We start from the raw sequence: 23,700 nt of genomic DNA, 5'->3' as shown, positions 1-23,700 counted from the left end.
GCCTCTGAGTATCACCTGAGTAGCCTGCAGACTTGTTTTGCAAATAAGTGATAAAGCATTATTTTCTTACGATTATATTACATTATAATATATATTAAATTACATATACACTACATATAGCATATTACAGATATACATATTTATTCCAGCTGTTACTTGATTACAGTGGACCCCCTGGTTTATGACGTCCCTGCCTTACTTATTTTTCACCTTACAACGTGGACTGCAACGTTTTTTTGGCCCTTCTTTACGCCATTTTTTTTCGCCTTATAGCACTGCAAACATGGCGGTCAGTGTGTGTGTGTGTGTCTACGAGGCGCACCCGCACTCATAAGTCACTACCCGCGCCACTGCTTACGTCACTACAATGCGGGTCTGCTATTGGTCAGTATCACGACTCCGTAAGATACTGTTCGGAGTCATTGGTCAGAGTCATGGGGGTCACAAAGATGCTGGTCGGCTTTTGGTAGGTGGACAGGGTCACAAAGATGGCTGCATAAAGATTTTATCTTGTTTGAGAGTGCTTTTAATATGGTATTTATTGTGCATTTTAGTGCTTACTTCAAACTTTGATTGGTCAGCCATTGGTCCCAAGGTTGCTAGTAATGTTAAAGAGAGAAGTTAGAAGATGATTTATAAGGAAACGAAGTTAGAGATAATTAAGAAATACGAAGAAGGCTAAGATAGCTAGCCTAGGCTAGGCTACCTTCACTAGTGAATATGGCCATAACAAGCTAGTCACTTCACTTTAAGGAAAATAAATTCTTCATATATTTTTTTTTTATTTACGATACTATAAAATTTTTATACATGTATATTATATATAAGTAGCACTTACTATACTATTTTGATACAATGTTTTAATATGTATGTATGATTTTGATGTTTTTACCTAGAGTTTTACATGCATTAGCTAATTTACACATGTTTGGATTGCCTGCCCTATAGCGATCCCAACAGTGGAACGGATTAATCTCGTAAACCGGGGGCCCACTGTATGTCCTTTGTATGTTAAGCACATGTGAAGAAATTGACAATAAAATTGACTTTGACTTTGACTATTGCGAGAAATCAATAACATGGTCAGGGTCTTCACATAAACTGATAGCCCTTCGTATTACTCAGTACCAAAGAAGTAGCTCCCAGTTTCAAAAAGGTTGGTGACCCCTGCTCTAATGTCATGCGTTATCACAACTCGTGATGTCCAATGTATTTGTAAAACTTTTTTTTTTTTTAATCATTTATTAATATGCTTGCCCATAAACAAGACAATAGTTTTGTGCATTGATGTTTACTGTAGACTTCCACTTTTCATCTTCACTTAATCAATCAATCAATCAATCAGTCAATCAAATTTTATTTCTAGACCCCTGAATCACCGAAGTCTCAAAAGGCTTCACAGGTGAAAAGAAGTCATGTCGAGACTTCTTTTGAAAAAAGAAGTCATACAGAGACATCTTTTTGGTGTAAGGTACACAACAGCATCCCCTGTCAATGCTCCCAGAAGGGGAAGGAAAAACTCAATAACCCAAATTTGGGCAGAATCAGAAACCTTCACAAGGGACCATACATCGGAGGAGCCCCCTTCCAGGCCCACAGGTTGAAGTGGATGCTGCATGTACCTAATACAGACAGATAAAGATACACAATGCAAACAAATACAGATACACAATATAGACTAGAATATGTGCAATTCCTAAAGAAATTGCATGTGAAGGTGAAACATCTGAAGGGAGAGGTGTTGAATGATGTGGAATGGCAGGAATTGGGGGAATCTATTAATGTATAAAAGTCAGAATCCAACAAAGAATGGCAAATATATAAGGGAAAAAGTGGAATTGTGGGTAATTTTTGAATTGGATAGGCGGTCATTGGGGGAATTGATTAAAGTTGGAACGGTTGGAATTGGATGAAAAATGGCAAAGACCACCATGGAATGCCGGGACTTGGGGGAATCGATTAAAGTTGGAATGGTCGAATTCGAATGAAGAATGGCAAAGATATAAGGGAAAAACTGAACAAGTGGAATTGTGGGTAATATTTGAATTGTGGGTAAAATTGGAATGGCGTACATCGGTGAAATTGATTACAGTTGGAACGGTCGGAATCGCTTAAAGAATGGCAAAGATAGAAGGAAAAAACTGAAAATGTGGAATTGTGGGTAAATTTTGAATTGTAGGAAGAAGAAAATGGATAGACCAATGGAATAGCGGGAATATGGGGAATCGATTTAGTTGGAACGGTAGGAATCAGATGAAGAATGGTGAAGACAAAAGGTCACAAAGTTTTGGCAAGAACAAATAACTGAGGAATTATGGGTAAAAAAGTGGGAAAAAATTTGACATTCTTGGTGCGAGGGTGTTCTTGGTAATCTTATCAGATTAGGGAAACACCTAAAGTTGGAACAATAAGCATAGATCGGACACAAATGGAGATATCACAAGAGGAAACAGAAAAAATCTGATTTTTCGCGAGTTTTAGGGGGCTATTACTTATGCAAAACAGATGCATTGTGGGTAAATGACACTCAGAGGTCATAGGCAGGGTCAAGATGAACGGTTAAACGCTGAATCGGCCTGAATCGGACAAACACATGTAGTCATTAAAGTGAAAACAACAACAATTTTTTGCATTTTGTAAAGTATCACAAAATTTCAAAAAGTAAGAAAAATTACACTTAAATTTCAAATTCTGAATTTTGGGGAATTATATTTAATAGTTTGGATGTTCAACATTTGGACAGAGTCGTTTTTATTGTTCTTTGTTAACCAAGATGGCCGCCATCCTGGGTGGAAGTTGGGCTGAGCGCTCATGAGATGTCTGATCAGATATCCAAGACGGCCGCCACTGAGGATTGATGGGAAATGGAGTCTCAGTGTATTTAGTCAAGTGTCCAAGATGGCCACCTGACGACTCCATGGGAAATGGAGTACTTTGTCTACCTAAACAGTAGTCCATGAAGGCCAAACGCCCACACAATGAATGACCTCATTGAAAATGAATTGGTTCATTAAAGGTACAGTATGTGGAATTGTGGAAAAATTTTGAATTCTGGTAAGAGGTAAATGAATACACCAATGAACTGGTGGAGATGAATGGAGTCAATTAGAGTTTGAACGGTCGGAATCGGATGAAGAATGGCGAAGACAGAAGGTTACAATGTTTTGGCAAGAACAATTAACTGAGGAATTATGGGTAAAAAAATGGGAAAAAAACTTGAAATTTTCTGTGCGAGGGTGTTCTTGGTAATCTTACCAGAAACACCTAAAGTTGGAACCACTACTACAGGTCGGACGCAAATGGAGATATCACAAGAGGAAACATAAAAAAATCAGATTTTTCCCAAGTTTTAGGGGGCTATTACTTATGCAAAAATGATGCATTATGGGTAAATGACACTCTGAGGTCATAGGCAGGGTCAAGATGAACAGTTAAACGCTGAATCGGCCTGAATCGGACAAACACCTGTAGTCATTAAAGTGAAAAAAACAATTTTTTGAATTTTGTAAAATATCATAAAATTTCATAAACTAAGAAAAGAGTACATCTAAAGTTCAAATTCTGAATTTTGAGGGACTTTATTTCATAGTTTGGATGTTCAACATTAAGAGAGTGTTGTTTTTATTGTTCTGAGTGAACCAAGATGGCCGCCATCCTGGGTGGAAGTTGGGCTGAGCGCTCATGAGATGTCTGATCAGATATCCAAGATGGCCACCCGTGAGGGCTGATGGGAAATGGAGTCTCAGTGTATGTAGTCAAGTGTCCAAGATGGCCACCCGACGACCCCATGGGAAATGGAGTACTTTGTCTACCTAAACAGTAGTCCACGAAGGCCAAACACCCACACAATGAATGACCTCATTGAAAATGAATTCGTTCTTTATATGTACAGTATGTGGAATTGTGGGGAAATTTTGAATTCTGGGAAAAGGAAAATGGATACCACAATGGAATGGCGGGAACTGGGGGAATCGATTAAATTTGGAACGGTGGGAATCGGAGCAGGAATGGCCAAGATAGAAGGTTACAAAGTTTTGGTGAGGAAAATGGGAATGAGGAGTTATGGGTAAAATTATTCAAAATGTTATGAATTACTGGAACGTGTGAATATGTGTAATGATGACAATGTGAAATGAATTAGCTGAATGATTTGAATGCAAAATGGGCAAGCTTCAAATAGGAAAAGTAAAATCTGCCGTTGGGAATGAATAAATTGTTATAGGTGAAAAATATGGAATTATGGGAAATTATTAATAATTGCCAATTATTGATTTGATGGGAATGAGCCATAAGGTGAAATGAATGAAATAAATGTTATGAATATGAAATGGGAAACATCAAAATGTGAAATGTTAATTGTCCCATTGAGAATGAATGGGAAGCCCTCCCATTGGAAATGCATTATGAAATATTGAAGGTGGGAAAAATATGGAATTATGGGAAATTATTGGAAACTTTAAATTACTGGAATGATGAGAATGATCCCTAAGGCAAGATGAATGAGTTAAATTTTGAAAATATGAAATATGAAAGATGTAATAATGAAATGAAAAATCACCCAAAGTAAGTCAATGGGATTTTTGGCGTGGAAAACAGGGAATTTTGGGAAATCTATGAATAGTTGGAATTATAAAAATACACGCGCCCCGAATGGGAATAAGTGGAATAAGATGAAATTGGAACGCCGTGAATTGGATAAACTGGGAAAGAGAAGAAACGTGCCGAAAAACGGCAGAATAATAATAACTAGAAAATGTGCAATTTCTGAAGAAATTGCGTGTGAAGGTGAAACCGTTGAAGGTTTGGGAGTTGAAAAGTGGAATGATGTGGAACGATTGAATGATGTGAATCTGTGAAGAAATATGAATACAAAGTTGAAAAACTGAAAAAAAGTTGAACTGTGGAATTTGAAGATGAATGAAAAACTGAAAAAAGTTGAACTGTAGAATGATGTGAATCTGTGAAAAATGAATCCTACAAATTTGAAAAACTGAGAAACTGAAAAAAAACGAATGTTTGAATCATAAAAAGTGTGGATGATCCGAAGTAAAAGCAGAAGAGAAAATACAAAGTTTTTCAACTTTGTATTATTCACAATTCTTCACTGTTTCACATCAATCCACAATCCACCCCATTCAAATGATTAGCTCATTATCAGGAGTTTAAAAATGATCCCTAATCAAACTTTTTCAGTTTTTTTTTTTACTGCTTTAAATATGAATAATACAGAGTTGAAAAACTGAAAAAAAACTGAAAGTATGAATCAAGTTAACCAAGCCAGATGCTGTACTTAGGTGGAAGCAGTAGTGAGAGGTAATGAGACATGTAATAAAATATCCAAGATGGCCGCCCATGAGTGCAGATGGGAGTTGGAGTCTTCGGTGGTCTAAGATGGCCGCCCGATGGCATCATGGGAAATGGAGTACTTTGTGTAACTAAACTGTGGGTGTCAAACTCCAGTCCTCGAGGGCTGGTATCCTGCATGTTTTTGAATCTCACCATTAACTTAACATTAGGCCTAATTTCACAGATTCACATTATTTCAGTTCAACTTTTCTCAGGTTTTCAACTTTGTAGGATTCATAATTTTTCACAGATTCACATCATTCTACAGTTCAACTTTTTTCAGTTTTTCATTCATCTTCAAATTCCACAGTTCAACTTTTTTTCAGTTTTTCAACTGTATTCATATTTCTTCACAGATTCACACCATTCAATCGTTCCACATCATTCCACTTTTTCAACTCCCAAACCTTCAACAGTTTCACCTTCACACGCAATTTCTTTAGGAATTGCACATTTTCTAGTTATTCATCCGATTCACGCCGTTCCAATTTCATCTTATTCTAATTATTCGTGTGATGACCGCGTGTATTTTAATTTTTCAAATTATTGATCGTTTACCCACAATTCCGTTTTCCCCGCCAAAAGTCCCATTCACTTAACATTGGGTGAGTTTACGTTTCATATTTACAGCTTTCACATTTCATATTTTCAGTATTTACCTCATCCATCTTGTCTTAGGGATCATTCCCATCATTCCAGTAATAAATACATTTCAATATTTTCCCATAATTCCATATTTTTCCATCTTTAAATATTCATAATTCATTTCAAATGGGAGGGCTTCCCATTCATTCCCAATGGGAGATTAAACATTTCACATTTTGAGCTTTCCTAATTATATTCATAACATTTAACTCATTCATTCCGCCTTATGGCTCATTCCCATCATTCCAATAGTTCATAATTGTTCATGTTTTCCCATAATTCCATATTTTTCACCTATAACAATTCATAATTCAATCCCAGTGGCGGATTTAACTTTTCTTCATTGAAGCTTCTCCACTTCACACTCACATCATTCAGTTAATACATGTCACATTCTTAGTATTCATAACTATTATTATAATTTTACCCATAATTCCTTATTCCCATTTTCCTCACCAAAACTTTGTAACCTTCTATCTTGGCCATTCCTGCTCCGATTCCCACCGTTCCAAATTTAATGGATTCCCCCAAATCCCGGCATTCCAAAGGGGTAGCTTCCCAGAACTTAAAATTTTACTCACAATTCCTCATTCTGTAGATTTTAGATTACCTCTTGCGTTTTCTCCATTTGCGTTAGACTTATACTAGTTGTTCCAACTTTAGTAATTGGGTAGATTGCCAAGAACACCCTCGCACCAAAAATTTCAAGTTTTTTCCCATTTTTTTACCCATAATTCCTCAGTTAATTGTTCGTGCCTAAACTTTGTAACCTTCTGTCTTCGCCATTCTTTATCCGATTCCCACCGTTCCAACTTTAATCGATTCTCCGGATTCCCGCCATTCCATTCGTGTATCCATTTTCCACTTCCCATAGTTCAAAATTTTCCCACAATTCCACATACTGTACCTTTAATGAACCAATTCATTTTCAATGAGGTCATTCATTGTGTGGGCGTTTGGCCTTCATGGACTACTGTTTAGGTAGACAGAGTACTCCATTTCCCATGGGGTCGTCAGGTGGCCATCTTGGACACTTGACTAAATACACTGAGACTCCATTTCCCATCAACCCTCAGGGGCGGCCATCTTGGATATCTGATCAGACATCTCATGAGCGCTCAGCCCAACTTCCACTCAGGATGGCGGCCATCTTGGTTAACTCAGAACAGTAAAAACAACACTCTCCTAATATTGAACAGCCAAACTATTAAATATAATCCCCCAAAATTCAGAATTTGAATTTTAAGTGTACTTTTTTCTCACTTTTTGAAATTTTGTGATATTTTACAAAATTCAAAAAATTGTTGTTGTTTTCACTTTAATGACTACAGGTGTTTGTCCGATTCAGGCCGATTCAGTGTTTAACTGTTCATCTTGACCCTGCCTATGACCGCCGAGTGTCATTTACCCACAATGCATCTGTTTTGCATAAGTAATAGCCCCCTAAAACTCGCGAAAAATCTAATTTTTGATGTTTCCTCTTGTGATATCTCCATTTGCGTCCAACCTATACTTATCGTTCCAAATTTAGGTGTTTCCCATTATGGCTTAGATTGCCAAGAACACCCACGCACCAAAAATGTCAAGTTTTTCCCATTTTTTACCCATAATTCCTCAGTTACTTGTTCTTGCCAAAACATTGTAACCTTCTATTTTCGCCATTCTTCATCCGATTCCGACCGTTCAAACTGAAATCGATTCCCCCGATTCCCGCCATTCCATTTTTACCCACAATTCAAAAATTACCCACAATTCCACTTTTTCAGTCTTTCCCTTCTATCTTTGCCATTCTTCATCTGATTCCGACCATTCCAGTTCTCACCATTCCTTGCTGGTATCCATTTTCCTCTTCCCAAAATTCAAAATTGACCCACAATTCCACTACTTCAGTTTTTCCCTTCTATCTTTGTCATTTAACACCTTTGGCTTCAGAGGTTACACCTTCACACACAACTTCTTCAGAAATTGCAAATATTCTAGTTATTAGGGCCCGAGCAGCTACCACTGCGAGAGCCCTCTTGTTTTTCTCCAGATTATTATTAGGGCCCGAGCAGCTACCGCTGCGAGAGCCCTCTTGTTTTTCTCCGGATTATTAGGGCCCGAGCAGCTACCGCTGCGAGAGCCCTCTTGTTTTTCTCCGTATTATTATTAGGGCCCGAGCAGCTACCGCTGCGAGAGCCCTCTTGTTTTTCTCCGGATTATTAGGGCCCGAGCAGCTACCGCTGCGAGAGCCCTCTTGTTTTTCTCAAGATTATTATTATTATTATTAGGGCCCGAGCAGCTACCGCTGCGAGAGCCCTCTTGTTTTTCTCCAGATTATTAGGGCCCGAGCAGCTACCGCTGCGAGAGCCCTCTTGTTTTTCTCCGGATTATTAGGGCCCGAGCAGCTACTGCTGCGAGAGCCCTCTTGTTTTTCTCCGGATTATTATTATTATTATTAGGGCCCGAGCAGATACCGCTGCGAGAGCCCTCTTGTTTTTCTCCAGATTATTATTCTTATTATTATTAGGGCCCGAGCAGCTACCGCTGCGAGAGCCCTCTTGTTTTTCTCCGGATTATTATTATTATTATTATTATTATTAGGGCCCGAGCAGCTACCGCTGCGAGAGCCCTCTTGTTTTTCTCCAGATTATTAGGGCCCGAGCAGCTACCGCTGCGAGAGCCCTCTTGTTTTTCTCCAGATTATTAGGGCCCGAGCAGCTACCGCTGCGAGAGCCCTCTTGTTTTTCTCCGGATTATTATTATTAGGGCCCGAGCAGCTACCGCTGCGAGAGCCCTCTTGTTTTTCTCCAGATTATTATTATTATTATTATTATTATTATTATTATTATTATTAGGGCCCGAGCAGCTACCGCTGCGAGAGCCCTCTTGTTTTTCTCCAGATTATTATTATTAGGGCCCGAGCAGCTACCGCTGCGAGAGCCCTCTTGTTTTTCTCCAGATTATTATTCTTATTAGGGCCCGAGCAGCTACCGCTGCGAGAGCCCTCTTGTTTTTCTCCAGATTATTATTATTAGGGCCCGAGCAGCTACCGCTGCGAGAGCCCTCTTGTTTTTCTCCAGATTATTATTCTTATTATTAGGGCCCGAGCAGCTACCGCTGCGAGAGCCCTCTTGTTTTTCTCCAGATTATTAGGGCCCGAGCAGCTACCGCTGCGAGAGCCCTCTTGTTTTTCTCCAGATTATTAGGGCCCGAGCAGCTACCGCTGCGAGAGCCCTCTTGTTTTTCTCCAGATTATTATTATTATTAGGGCCCGAGCAGCTACCGCTGCGAGAGCCCTCTTGTTTTTCTCCGGATTATTATTATTATTAGGGCCCGAGCAGCTACCGCTGCGAGAGCCCTCTTGTTTTTCTCCAGATTATTATTATTATTATTAGGGCCCGAGCAGCTACCGCTGCGAGAGCCCTCTTGTTTTTCTCCAGATTATTAGGGCCCGAGCAGCTACCGCTGCGAGAGCCCTCTTGTTTTTCTCCGGATTATTAGGGCCCGAGCAGCTACCGCTGCGAGAGCCCTCTTGTTTTTCTCCAGATTATTATTATTATTATTATTATTAGGGCCCGAGCAGCTACCGCTGCGAGAGCCCTCTTGTTTTTCTCCGGATTATTATTATTATTATTATTATTATTATTATTATTTACTGTGCAGCGCTTTTCCATTTTTGAGGGCCTAAACATGCACGAAAAGTCACCAAAATTTGCACATTTGTCGGGCCCGGTGAAAAATTGGATATTTTTGTGTTTCCCAAAACAATGCAAAAAAAATGGCTCTGCAGCGCCACCTAAGGTTGAAAAAGTGCACCTGGTCCCGGCCCGTTTCACCTAGAGCTACGAAAATTTTTAGGCATATATAGGACCTAGAGACCTACAAAAAAGTCAGCGCGAGCCATGTGCTCAGATGTACAGAAAAAGAGTTATGAATTTTTGAATGTGCATTTTTGGCCCATTTTTGCACGTTTGCAGGTCCCAAACTGCTCCTTGTTTCTCCTAAACGCTTTACTCAATCGCCTTCAAATTTGCTGTGGTCCATATTCACACATAGGGGCACAAGTGGGCAAAATTTGGTGCAGATCCGCTGACATATATGATAGGGGCGTGGCTTCAAATTATGTGTTCAATTTTTCCTTCGCCAAGAGGGACAAAAACCTTAATAACTTTGATGTACTATCTTAAAAAAATCTAAAACTTCATAGACACATGAAAACTTATGTCTTTAACACATTTGAAAAAAGTTTTTTTCAATACCTACTAGCGCCGCCTAGTGGTTGATTAAAATGTCATTTTTTACAGTTTCATGTATTGTGCTCAGTCTGTTTGAGTAAAACAAATGAAAATTGGTCAGAATATCATTAAGACATGGAATATTAAGATTTTAAAATTTTATGACTTTTCGATAATGGGCGTGGTCTGCACGCCACTTCAAAGTCAGATGACTCGCCAAAACGAAAAAAGTGGCTGTAATTGGCCCCAAAATGGCCTTATGAGTGGAAAATAGCCTCTTACTCCCGGCCCATTTGACCTAGAGCTACAAAAGTTTGTAGCCTTATGTAGGACCTTGAGCCCTACAAAAAAGTCAGCGCGAGCCATGTGCTCAGATGTACAGAAAGAGAGTTATGTATTTTTGAATGTGCACTTTTGGCCCGTTTTTGCTCATTTGCAGGTCCCGAACTGCTCCTTTTTTCTCCCAAACGCTTGACCCGATCGACTTCAAATTTGCTGTGATGTTTTATCTGACTGTGAGGCACAATTGTTCAAATTTTCGTGATGATCCGCCATCAAATATGTTGGGGGCGGGGCTTCATATTATGCCTTTGATGATTACTTTGCCACATGTGAAACAAACCTTTATAACTCAGCTTTACAAGCTTAGAAAAATCTGAAACTTCACATACACATGAAGACTTAAGCCCTTAACACAAGTGTTTAAAAAAATCTTCAATTGCTTATAAGGCCATCTAGTGGCAAACAAAAATGTCAGTCTGATGTCTCGCCAAAACGAACAAAGTTGCTGTATTTGGACCCAGATGGTCTTATATTTTCTAAACATTACATATTTGATGGATTTCCAATGCGGAATACACCTATCAACTTATTTTTTGTTATAGTGCGAGCGCCACCTAGTGGCAGCCAAAAATATAGAATTTTTAAACGTTTTTATGTGTTTAGCTGAGCCCTTTGAAGTAATATCGCTGAAATTAAGTCTGCAAAGCCTCTAGACAGCCTTGCTGACCTCCACCAAATTTTACGAAGTTTCGATAATGGGCGTGGCCTCTACGACCATTTTCAATCCAAAGCTTTATCTGTCCAGTAAAAGTTGCTGTAATTTGACCCAGATGATCTGATCTTCTCACAATTTCACACATTGGATGAAAATATTCTCCTGAACATATCGACAAAAATATATTCCAGTTTAAAGCTAGCGCCACCTAGTGGCTGCAAAAAATGTCATTAGTCGAAAGATTACAGTCAATCCTGTTTGGTTTGACCTAGAGCTATGAAACTTTGTAGGCAAATGAAGGACTGCAAGACCTACAAAAAAGTCAATAGAAGTGATGTGCTAGGATGTACAGAAAAATTGTTATGATTTTTTTTAATGTGCAGTTTTGTCCCATTCTTAGACATTAGCTGGTCTCAAACTAGTGCCTTTTTCTCTTAAAAAATTCACCCCATTACCTTCAACTTTGGCATGAATCATTATCCAACTGAGGGGCACACATAGTCCAAATATCGTGAAGATCTCTTGACATAAAAAATTGGGGCGGAGCTTCAAATTATGTTTAATACTTCCTTCGCCAAGAGTGACAAAAATATTATTAACTCAGCTATGACAGCTTCAAACCATCTGAAACTTTCCTGCGCCTTTAAAAGTCATGCAATAATACAGCTATGTGATAAACTTTCAAATCATTTACAGCACCACCCAGTGGCGGACAAAAATCTCATTTTTTATACTTTTATGTACTGTGAAATGCCTGTTTGACTAAATGACCTCAAAAATGGTCAGAAAAGCTATGACACATTGGAACATTAAGGTTCCCAAATTTTATGACTTTTCATTAAAGGGCGTGGCCTCTATGCAAACTCAAAGTCTGATGTCTCGCCAAAACGATAAAAGTTGCTGTAATTGGACCTAGATGATCTGATGTTTGCAAAACTTCATATTTGGGATGCGAGTCCAATGTGAAACACACCTACAAGCCTATTTTTTATCATAGTACGAGCGCCACCTAGTGGCAGCAAAAAATATAGCAAATCCTTAATGTTTTTATGTACTCTGCTGAGCCCCTTGAAGTGATATCCCTTAAATGTTTTCTGAAAAGCCAGTGGCCATGCCTTATGCCCTCCACAAATCAGTACAATGTTTCGACAGTGGGTGTGGCCTATATGGCATTGAAAGTCACAAAATTGGAACAATAAAAGCTGCAGTAACTCCACCCACATTGTCCCACCTTGTCTAACTTTGACATATTTGGTAAGAGTCCTGCACTGAAGTCATCTACAACTACTTTTTCATCGTTATTAGTCCTTGTTCATACCCCGACCTGTTCATACCCCAACGTGCACAGGTCTGCGAGGGCCCTTTATAGCTGCTTGCAGCTCTAGTTATTATTATTATTATTTACTGTGCAGCGCTTTTCCATTTTTGAGGGCCTAAACATGCACGAAAAGTCACCAAAATTTGCACATTTGTCGGGCCCGGTGAAAAATTGGATATTTTTGTGTTTCCCAAAACAACGCAAAAAAAATGGCTCTGCAGCGCCACCTAAGGTCGAAAAAGTGCACCTGGTCCCGGCCCGTTTGACCTAGAGCTACGAAAATTTTTAGGCATATGTAGGACCTAGAGACCTACAAAAAAGTCAGCGCGAGCCATGTGCTCAGATGTACAGAAAAAGAGTTATGAATTTTTGAATGTGCATTTTTGGCCCATTTTTGCACGTTTGCAGGTCCCAAACTGCTCCTTGTTTCTCCTAAACGCTTTACTCAATCACCTTCAAATTTGCTGTGGTCCATATTCACACATAGGGGCACAAGTGGGCGAAATTTGGTGCAGATCCGCTGACATATATGATAGGGGCGTGGCTTCAAATAATGTGTTCAATTTTTCCTTCGCCAAGAGGGACAAAAACCTTAATAACTTTGATGTACTAGCTTAAAAAAATCTAAAACTTCATAGACACATGAACACTTATGTCTTTAACACCTTTAAAAAAAGTTTTTTTAAATACCTACTAGCGCCGCCTAGTGGTTGATTAAAATGTCATTTTTTACACTCTCATGTATTGTGCTCAGTCTGTTTGAGTAAAACAAGTGAAAATTGGTCAGAATATCATTAAGACATGGAATATTAAGATTTTAAAATTTTATGACTTTTCGATAAAGGGCGTGGTCTGCACGCCACTTCAAAGTCAGATGACTCGCCAAAACGAAAAAAGTGGCTGTAATTGGCCCCAAAATGGCCTTATGAGTGGAAAATAGCCTCTTACTCCCGGCCCATTTGACCTAGAGCTACAAAAATTTGTAGCCTTATGTAGGACCTCGCGCCCTACAAAAAAGTCAGCGTGAGCCATATGCTCAGATGTACAGAAAGAGAGTTATGAATTTTTGAATGTGCACTTTTGGCCCGTTTCTGCTCATTTGCAGGTCCCGAACTGCTCCTTTTTTCTCCCAAACGCTTGACCCGATCGACTTCAAATTTGCTGTGATGTTTGATCTGACTGTGAGGCACAATTGTTCAAATTTTCGGGATGATCCGCCATCAAATATGTTGGGGGCGGGGCTTCATATTATGCCTTTGATGATTACTTTGCCACATGTGAAACAAACCTTTATAACTCAGCTTTACAAGCTTAGAAAAATCTGAAACTTCACATACACATGAAGACTTAAGCCCTTAACACAAGTGTTTAAAAAAATCTTCAATTGCTTATAAGGCCATCTAGTGGCAAACAAAAATGTCAGTCTGATGTCTCGCCAAAACGAACAAAGTTGCTGTGTTTGGTCCCAGATGGTCTTATCTTTTCTAAACTTCATATATTTGATGGGTTTCCAATGCGGAATACACCTATCAACGTATTTTTTGTTATAGTGCGAGCGCCACCTAGTGGCAGCCAAAAATATAGCATTTTTTAAACGTTTTTATGTGTTTAGCTGAGCCCTTTGATGTAATATCGCTGAAATTAAGTCTGAAAAGCCTCTAGACAGCCCTGCTGACCTCCACCAAATTTTACGAAGTTTCGATAATGGGCGTGGTCTCTACGACCATTTTCATTCCGAAGCTTTATCTGTCCAGTAAAAGTTGCTGTAATTTGACCCAGATGATCTGATCTTCTCACAATTTCACACATTGGATGAACATATTCTCCTGAACATATCGACAAAAATATATTCCAGTTTAAAGCTAGCGCCACCTAGTGGCTGCAAAAAATGTCATTAGTCGAAAGATTACAGTCAATCCTGTTTGGTTTGACCTACAGCTATGAAAATTTGTAGGCAAATGAAGGACTGCAAGGCCTACAAAAAAGTCAATAGAAGTGATGTGCTAGGATGTACAGAAAAATTGTTATGAATTTTTTTAATGTGCAGTTTTGTCCCATTCTTAGACATTAGCTGGTCTCAAACTAGTGCCTTTTTCTCTTAAACGATTCACCCCATTACCTTCAACTTTGGCATGAATCATTATCCAACTGAGGGGCACACATAGTCCAAATATCGTGAAGATCTCTTGACATAAAAGATGGGGGCGGAGCTTCAAATTATGTTTAATATTTCCTTCGCCAAGAGTGACAAAAATATTATTAACTCAGCTATGACAGCTTCAAACCATCTGAAACTTTCCTGGGCCTTTAAAAGTCATGCAATAATACAGCTATGTGATAAACTTTCAAATCATTTACAGCGCCACCCAGTGGCGGACAAAAATCTCATTTTTTATACTTTTATGTACTCTGAAATGCCTGTTTGACTAAATGAACTCAAAAATGGTCAGAAAAGCTATGACACATTGGAACATTAAGGTTCTCAACTTATATGACTTTTCATTAAAGGGCGTGGCCTCTATGCAAACTCAAAGTCTGATGTCTCGCCAAAACGGTAAAAGTTGCTGTAATTGGACCTAGATGATCTGATGTTTGCAAAACTTCATATATGGGATGGGAGTCCAATGTGAAACACACCTACAAGCCTATTTTTATCATAGTACGAGCGCCACCTAATGGCAGCAAAAAATATAGCAAATCCTTAATGTTTTTATGTACTCTGCTGAGCCCCTTGAAGTGATATCCCTTAAATGTTTTCCGAAAAGCCAGTGGCCATGCCTTATGCCCTCCACAAATCAGTACGATGTTTCGACAGTGGCTGTGGCCTATATGGCATTGAAAGTCACAAAATTGGAACAATAAAAGCTGCAGTAACTCCACCCACATTGTCCCACCTTGTCTAAATTTTACATATTTGGAAAGAGTCCTGCAATGAAGTGATATACAACTACTATTTCATCATTCATAGTCCTTGTTCATACCCCGACCTGTTCATACCTCAACGTGCACAGGTCTGCGAGGGCCCTTTATAGCTGCTTGCAGCTCTAGTTATTATTATTATTTACTGTGCAGCGCTTTTCCATTTTTGAGGGCCTAAACATGCACGAAAACTCACCAAAATTTGCACATTTGTCGGGCCCGGTGAAAAATTGGATAATTTTGTGTTTCCCAAAACAATGCAAAAAAAATGGCTCTGCAGCGCCACCTAAGGTTGAAAAAGTGCACCTGGTCCCGGCCCGTTTGACCTAGAGCTACGAAAATTTTTAGACATATGTAGGACCTAGAGACCTACAAAAAAGTCAGCGCGAGCCATGTGCTCAGATGTACAGAAAAAGAGTTATGAATTTTTGAATGTGCATTTTTGGCCCATTTTTGCACGTTTGCAGGTCCCAAACTGCTCCTTGTTTCTCCTAAACGCTTTACTCAATCACCTTCAAATTTGCTGTGGTCCATATTCACACATAGGGGCACAAGTGGGCAAAATTTGGTGCAGATCCGCTGACATATATGATAGGGGCGTGGCTTCAAATTATGTGTTCAATTTTTCCTTCGCCAAGAGTGACATAAACCTTAATAACTTTGTTGTACTAGCTTAAAAAAATCTAAAACTTCATAGACACATGGAAACTTATGTCTTTAACACCTTTAAAAAAAGTTTTTTAAAATACCTACTAGCGCCGTCTAGTGGTTGATTAAAATGTCATTTTTTACACTTTCATGTATTGTGCTCAGTCTGTTTGAGTAAAACAAATGAAAATTGGTCAGAATATCATTAAGACATGGAATATTAAGGTTTTAAAATTTTACGACATTTCGATAATGGGCGTAGTCTGCACGCCACCTCAAAGTCAGATGACTCGCCAAAATGAAAAAAGTGGCTGTAATTGGCCCCAAAATGGCCTTATGAGTGGAAAATAGCCTCTCACTCCCGGCCCGTTTGACCTAGAGCTCCAAAAATTTGTAGCCTTATGTAGGACCTCGACCTCTACAAAAAAGTCAGCGCGAGCCATGTGCTCAGATGTACAGAAAGAGAGTTATGAATTTTTGAAGGTGCACCTTTAGCCCGTTTTTGCTCATTTGCAGGTCCCGAACTGCTCCTTTTTTCTCCCAAACGCTTGACCCGATCGACTTCAAATTTGCTGTGATGTTTTATCTGACTCTGAGGCACAATTGTTCAAATTTTCGTGACGATCCGCAATCAAATATGGTGGGGGCGGGCCTTCATATTATGCCTTTGATGATTACTTTTCCACATGTGAAACAAATCTTTATAACTCAGCTTTACAAGCTTGGAAAAATCTGAAACTTAACAGACACAGGGAGACTCAAGCCCTTAACACAAGTGTTTAAAAAAATCTTCAATTGCTTATAAGGCCATCTAGTGGCAAACAAAAATGTCAGTCTGATGTCTCGCCAAAACGAACAAAGTTGCTGTGTTTGGTCCCAGATGGTCTTATCTTTTCTAAACTTCATATATTTGATGGGTTTCCAATGCGGAATACACCTATCAATGTATTTTTTGTTATAGTGCGAGCGCCACCTAGTGGCAGCCAAAAATATAACATTTTTTAAACGTTTTTAAGTGTTTAGCTGAGCCTTTTGAAGTAATATCGCTGAAATTAAGTCTGAAAAGCCTCTAAACAGCCTTGATGACCTCCACCAAATTTTACGAAGTTTCGATAATGGGCGTGGCCTCTACGACCATTTTCATTCCGAAGCTTTATCTGTCCAGTAAAAGTTGCTGTAACTTGACCCAGATGATCTGATCTTCTCACAATTTCACACATTGGATAAAAATATTCTCCTGAACATATCGACAAAAATATATTCCAGTTTAAAGCTAGCGCCACCTAGTGGCTGCAAAAAATGTCATTGGTCGAAAGATTACAGTCAATCCTGTTTGGTTTGACCTACAGCTATGAAACTTTGTAGGCAAATGAAGGACTGCAAGACCTACAAAAAAGTCAATAGAAGTGATGTGCTAGGATGTACAGAAAAATTGTTATGAATTTTTTTAATTAAAGTTTTGTTCCATTCTTAGACATTAGCTGGTCTCAAACTAGTGCCTTTTTCTCTTAAATGATTCACCCCATTACCTTCAACTTTGGCATGAATCATTATCCAACTGAGGGGCACACATAGTCCAAATATCGTGAAGATCTCTTGACATAAAAGATGGGGGCGGAGCTTCCAATTATGTTTAATACTTCCTTTGCCAAGAGTGACAAAAATCTTAATAACTCAGCTATGACAGCTTCAAACCATCTGAAACTTTCCTGGGCCTTTAAAAGTAATGCAATAATACAGCTATGTGATAAACTTTCAAATCATTTACAGCGCCACCCAGTGGCGGACAAAAATCTTATTTTTTATACTTTTATGTACTGTGAAATGCCTGTTTGACTAAATGAACTAAAAAATGGTCAGAAAAGCTATGACACATTGGAACATTAAGGTTCTCAACTTTTATGACTTTTCATTAAAGGGCGTGGCCTCTATGCCAACTCAAAATCCGATGTCTCGCGAAAACGGTAAAAGTTGCTGTAATTGGACCTAGACCATCATATATTTTTAAAACTTCATATATGGGATGGGAGTCCAATGTGAAACACACCTACAGGCCTATTTTTTAATCATAGTACGAGCGCCACCTAGTGGCAGCAAAAAATATAGCAAATCCTTAATGTTTTTATGTACTCTGCTGAGCCCCTTGAAGTGACATCCCTTAAATGTTTTTTGAAAAGCCAGTGGCCATGCCTTATGCCCTCTGCAAATCAGTACGATGTTTCGACAGTGAATGTGGCCTATATCGCATTGAAAGTCACAAAATTGGAACAATAAAAGCTGCAGTAACTCCACCCACATTGTCCCACCTTGTCTAAATTTTACATATTTGGTAAGAGTCCTGCACTGAAGTCATCTACAACTACTTTTTCATCGTTCATAGTCCTTGTTCATACCCCGACCTGTTAATACCCCAACGTGCACAGGTCTGCGAGGGCCCTTTATAGCTGCTTGCAGCTCTAGTTATTATTATTATTTACTGTGCAGCGCTTTTCCATTTTTGAGGGCCTAAACATGCACGAAAAGTCACTAAAATTTGCACGTTTGTCGGGCCCGGTGAAAAATTGGATATTTTTGTGTTTCCCAAAACAATGCAAAAAAAATGGCTCTGCAGCGCCACCTAAGGTCGAAAAAGTGCACCTGGTCCCGGCCCGTTTGACCTAGAGCTACGATAATTTTTTGGCATATGTAGGACCTAGAGCCCTACAAAAAAGTCAGCGCGAGCCATGTGCTCAGATGTACAGAAAAAGAGTTATGAATTTTTGAATGTGCATTTTTGGCCCATTTTTGCACGTTTGTAGGTCCCAAACTGCTCCTTGTTTCTCCTAAACGCTTTACTCAATCACCTTCAAATTTGCTGTGGTCCATATTCACACATAGGGGCACGAGTGTGCGAAATTTGGTGCAGATCCGCCGACATATATGATAGGGGCGTGGCTTCAAATAATGTGTTCAATTTTTCCTTCGCCAAGAGGGACAAAAACCTTAATAACTTTAATGTACTAGCTTAAAAAAATCTAAAACTTCATAGACACATGGAAACTTATGTCTTTAACACCTTTAAAAAAAGTTTTTTTAAATACCTACTAGCGCCGCCTAGTGGTTGATTAAAATGTCATTTTTTACACTCTCATGTATTGTGCTCAGTCTGTTTGAGTAAAACAAATGAAAATTGGTCAGAATATCAATAAGACATGGAATATTAAGGTTTTAAAATTTTACGACTTTTCGATAATGGGCGTAGTCTGCACGCCACCTCAAAGTCAGATGACTCGCCAAAACGAAAAAAGTGGCTGTAATTGGCCCCAAAATGGCCTTATGAGTGGAAAATAGCCTCTTACTCCCGGCCCATTTGACCTAGAGCTCCAAAAATTTGTAGCCTTATGTAGGACCTCAAGCCCTACAAAAAAGTCAGCGTGAGCCATATGCTCAGATGTACAGAAAGAGAGTTATGAATTTTTGAATGTGCACCTTTGGCCCGTTTTTGCTCATTTGCAGGTCCCGAACTGCTCCTTTTTTCTCCCAAACGCTTGACCCGATCGACTTCAAATTTGCTGTGATGTTTTATCTGACTGTGAGGCACAATTGTTCAAATTTTCGTGACGATCCGCCAACAAATATGTTGGGGGCGGGGCTTCATATTAAGCCTTTGATGATTACTTTGCCACATGTGAAACAAACCTTTATAACTCAGCTTTCCAAGCTTGGAAAAATCCGAAACTTCACAGACACATGAAGACTCAAGCTCTTAACACATGTGATTAAAAAAATCTTAAATTGCTTATAAGGCCACCTAGTGGCAAACAAAAATGTCAGTCTGATTTCTCGCGAAAACGAACAAAATTGCTGTATTTGGACCCAGATGGTCTTATCTTTTCTAAACATTACATATTTGATGGATTTCCAATGCGGAATACACCTATCAACTTATTTTTTGCTATAGTGTGAGCGCCACCTAGTGGCAGCCAAAAATATAGCATTTTTTAAAAGTTTTTATGTGTTTAGCTGAGCCCTTTGAAGTAATATTGCTGAAATTAAGTCTGACAAGCCTCTAGAGAGCCTTGCTGACCTCCATTAAATTTTACGAAGTTTCGATAATGGGCGTGGCCTCTGTGACCATTTTCATTCCGAAGCTTTATCTGTCCAGTAAAAGTTGCTGTAATTTGACCCAGATGATCTGATCTTCTCACAATTTCACACATTGGATAAAAATATTCTCCTGAACATAGCGACAAAAATTTATTCCAGTTTAAAGCTAGCGCCACCTAGTGGCTGCAAAAAAAGTCATTAGTCGAAAGATTACAGTCAATCCTGTTTGGTTTGACCTACAGCTATGAAACTTTGTAGGCTAATGAAGGACTGTAAGGCCTACAAAAATGTCAATAGAAGTGATGTGCTAGGATGTACAGAAAAATTGTTATGAATTTTTTTAATGTGCAGTTTTGTCCCATTCTTAGACATTAGATGGTCTCAAACTAGTGCCTTTTTCTCTTAAACGATTCACCCCATTACCTTCAACTTTGGCATGAATCATTATCCAACTGAGGGGCACACATAGTCCAAATATCGTGAGGATCTCTTGACATAAAAGATGGGGGCGGAGCTTCAAATTATGTTTAATACTTCCTTCGCCATGAGTGACAAAAATCTTAATAACTCAGCTATGACAGCTTCAAAACATCTGAAACTTTCCTGGAACTTTAAAAGTCATGCAATAATACAGCTATGTGATAAACTTTCAAATCATTTACAGCGCCACCCAGTGGCGGACTAACATCTCATTTTTTATACTTTTATGTACTGTGAAATGCCTGTTTGACTAAATGAACTCAAAAATGGTCAGAAAAGCTATGACACATTGGAACATTAAGGTTCTCTACTTTTATGACTTTTCAATGAAGGGCGTGGCCTCTATGCCAACTCAAAATTCGATGTCTCGCGAAAACGGTAAAAGTTGCTGTAATTGGACCTAGACGATCTGATATTTTTAAAACTTCGTATATGGGATGGGAGTCCAATGTGAAACACAACTACAAGCCTATTTTTTATCATAGTACGAGCGCCACCTAGTGGCAGAAAAAAATATAGCAAATCCTTAACGTTTTTATGTACTCTGCTGAGCCCCTTGAAGTGATATCCCTTAAATGTTTTCTGAAAAGCCAGGGGCCATGCCTTATGCCCTCCACAAATGAGTACGATGTTTCCACAGTGGGTGTGGCCCATACGGCATTGAGAGTCACAAAACTGTAACAATAATAGCTGCAGTAACTCAACCCAAATTGTCCCACCTTGTCTAAATTTTACATATTTGGTAAGAGTCCTGCACTGAAGTCATCTACAACTAAGTTTTCATCGTTCATACTCCTTGTTCATACCCCGACCTGTTCATACCCCAACGTGCACAGGTCTGCGAGGGCCCTTTATAGCTGCTTGCAGCTCTAGTTATTAGGGCCCGAGCAGCTACCGCTGCGAGAGCCCTCTTGTTTTTCTCCAGATTATTATTATTATTATTATTATTATTATTATTATTATTATTATTATTATTATTTACTGTGCAGCGCTTTTCCATTTTTGAGGGCCTAAACATGCACGAAAAGTCACCAAAATTTGCACATTTGTCGGGCCCGGTGAAAAATTGGATATTTTTGTGTTTCCCAAAACAATGCAAAAAAAATGGCTCTGCAGCGCCACCTAAGGTTGAAAAAGTGCACCTGGTCCCGGCCCGTTTGACCTAGAGCTACGAAAATTTTTAGGCATATGTAGGACCTAGAGACCTACAAAAAAGTCAGCGCGAGCCATGTGCTCAGATGTACAGAAAAAGAGTTATGAATTTTTGAATGTGCATTTTTGGCCCTTTTTTGCACGTTTGTAGGTCCCAAACTGCTCCTTGTTTCTCCTAAACGCTTTACTCAATCACCTTCAAATTTGCTGTGGTGCATATTCACACATAGGGGCACAAGTGGGCAAAATTTGGTGCAGATCCGCTGGCATATATGATAGGGGCGTGGCTTCAAATTATGTGTTCAATTTTTCCTTCGCCAAGAGGGACATAAACCTTAATAACTTTGATGTACTAGCTTAAAAAAATCTAAAACTTCATAGACACATGGAAACTTATGTCTTTAACACCTTTGAAAAAAAATTTTTTTAATACCTACTAGCGCCGCCTAGTGGTTGATTAAAATGTCATTTTTTACACTTTCATGTATTGTGCTCAGTCTGTTTGAGTAAAACAAATGAAAATTGGTCAGAATATCATTAAGACATGGAATATTAAGGTTTTAAAATTTTACGACTTTTCGATAATGGGCGTAGTCTGCACGCCACCTCAAAGTCAGATGACTCGCCAAAACGAAAAAAGTGGCTGTAATTGGCCCCAAAATGGCCTTATGAGTGGAAAATAGCCTCTCACTCCCGGCCCGTTTGACCTAGAGCTCCAAAAATTTGTAGCCTTATGTAGGACCTCGAGCCCTACAAAAAAGTCAGCGCGAGCCATGTGCTCAGATGTACAGAAAGAGAGTTATGAATTTTTGAATGTGCACTTTTGGCCCGTTTTTGCTCATTTGCAGGTCCCGAACTGCTCCTTTTTTCTCCCAAACGCTTGACCCGATCGACTTCAAATTTGCTGTGATGTTTTATCTGACTGTGAGGCACAATTGTTCAAATTTTTGTGATGATCCGCCATCAAATATGTTGGGGGCGGGGCTTTATATTATGCCTTTGATGATTACTTTGCCACATGTGAAACAAACCTTTATAACTCAGCTTTACAAGCTTGGAAAAATCTGAAAATTCACAGACACATGAAGACTCAAGCCCTTAACACAAGTGTTTAAAAAAATCTTCAATTGCTTATAAAGCCATCTAGTGGCAAACAAAAATGTCAGTCTGATGTCTCGCCAAAACGAACAAAGTTGCTGTGTTTGGTCCCAGATGGGCTTATCTTTTCTAAACTTCATATATTTGATGGGTTTCCAATGCGGAATACACCTATTAACGTATTTTTTGTTATAGTGCGAGCGCCACCTAGTGGCAGCCAAAAATATAGCATTTTTTAAACATTTTTATGTGTTTATTTGAGCCCTTTGAAGTACTATCGCTGAAATTAAGTCTGAAAAGCCTCTAGACAGTCCTGCTGACCTCCACCAAATTTTACGAAGTTTCGATAATGGGTGTGGCCTCTACGGCCATTTTCATTCCGAAGCTTTATCTGTCCAGTAAAAGTTGCTGTAATTTGACCCAGATGATCTGATCTTCTCACAATTTCACACATTGGATGAAAATATTCTCCTGAACATATCGACAAAAATATATTCCAGTTTAAAGCTAGCGCCACCTAGTGGCTGCAAAAAATGTCATTAGTCGAAAGATTACAGTCAATCCTGTTTGGTTTGACCTACAGCTATGAAACTTTGTAGGCAAATGAAGGACTGCATGTCCTACAAAAAAGTCAATACAAGTGATGTGCTAGGATGTACAGAAAAATTGTTATGAATTTTTTTAATGTGCAGTTTTGTCCCATTCTTAGACATTAGCTGGTCTCAAACTAGTGCCTTTTTCTCTTAAATGATTCACCCCATTACCTTCAACTTTGGCATGAATCATTATCCAAC

General features: G+C 39.0%; 1 protein-coding gene across 1 annotated transcript in view; it reads left to right on the top strand.

The window, feature by feature from the left end:
- Nucleotides 1-23,700, top strand: part of LOC148426839 (charged multivesicular body protein 4c-like) — an 85,437-nt gene that overhangs the window by 1,103 nt on the left and 60,634 nt on the right. The gene's annotated exons all lie outside the window — the stretch shown is intronic.

This window comes from Hippichthys cyanospilos, chromosome 2 (assembly GCF_059441005.1).
Source record: "Hippichthys cyanospilos isolate Australia breed blue-spotted pipefish chromosome 2, RoL_Hcya_1.0, whole genome shotgun sequence".
NCBI lineage: Eukaryota > Metazoa > Chordata > Actinopteri > Syngnathiformes > Syngnathidae > Hippichthys > Hippichthys cyanospilos.
This window is presented reverse-complemented; position numbering and strand designations above follow the sequence as displayed.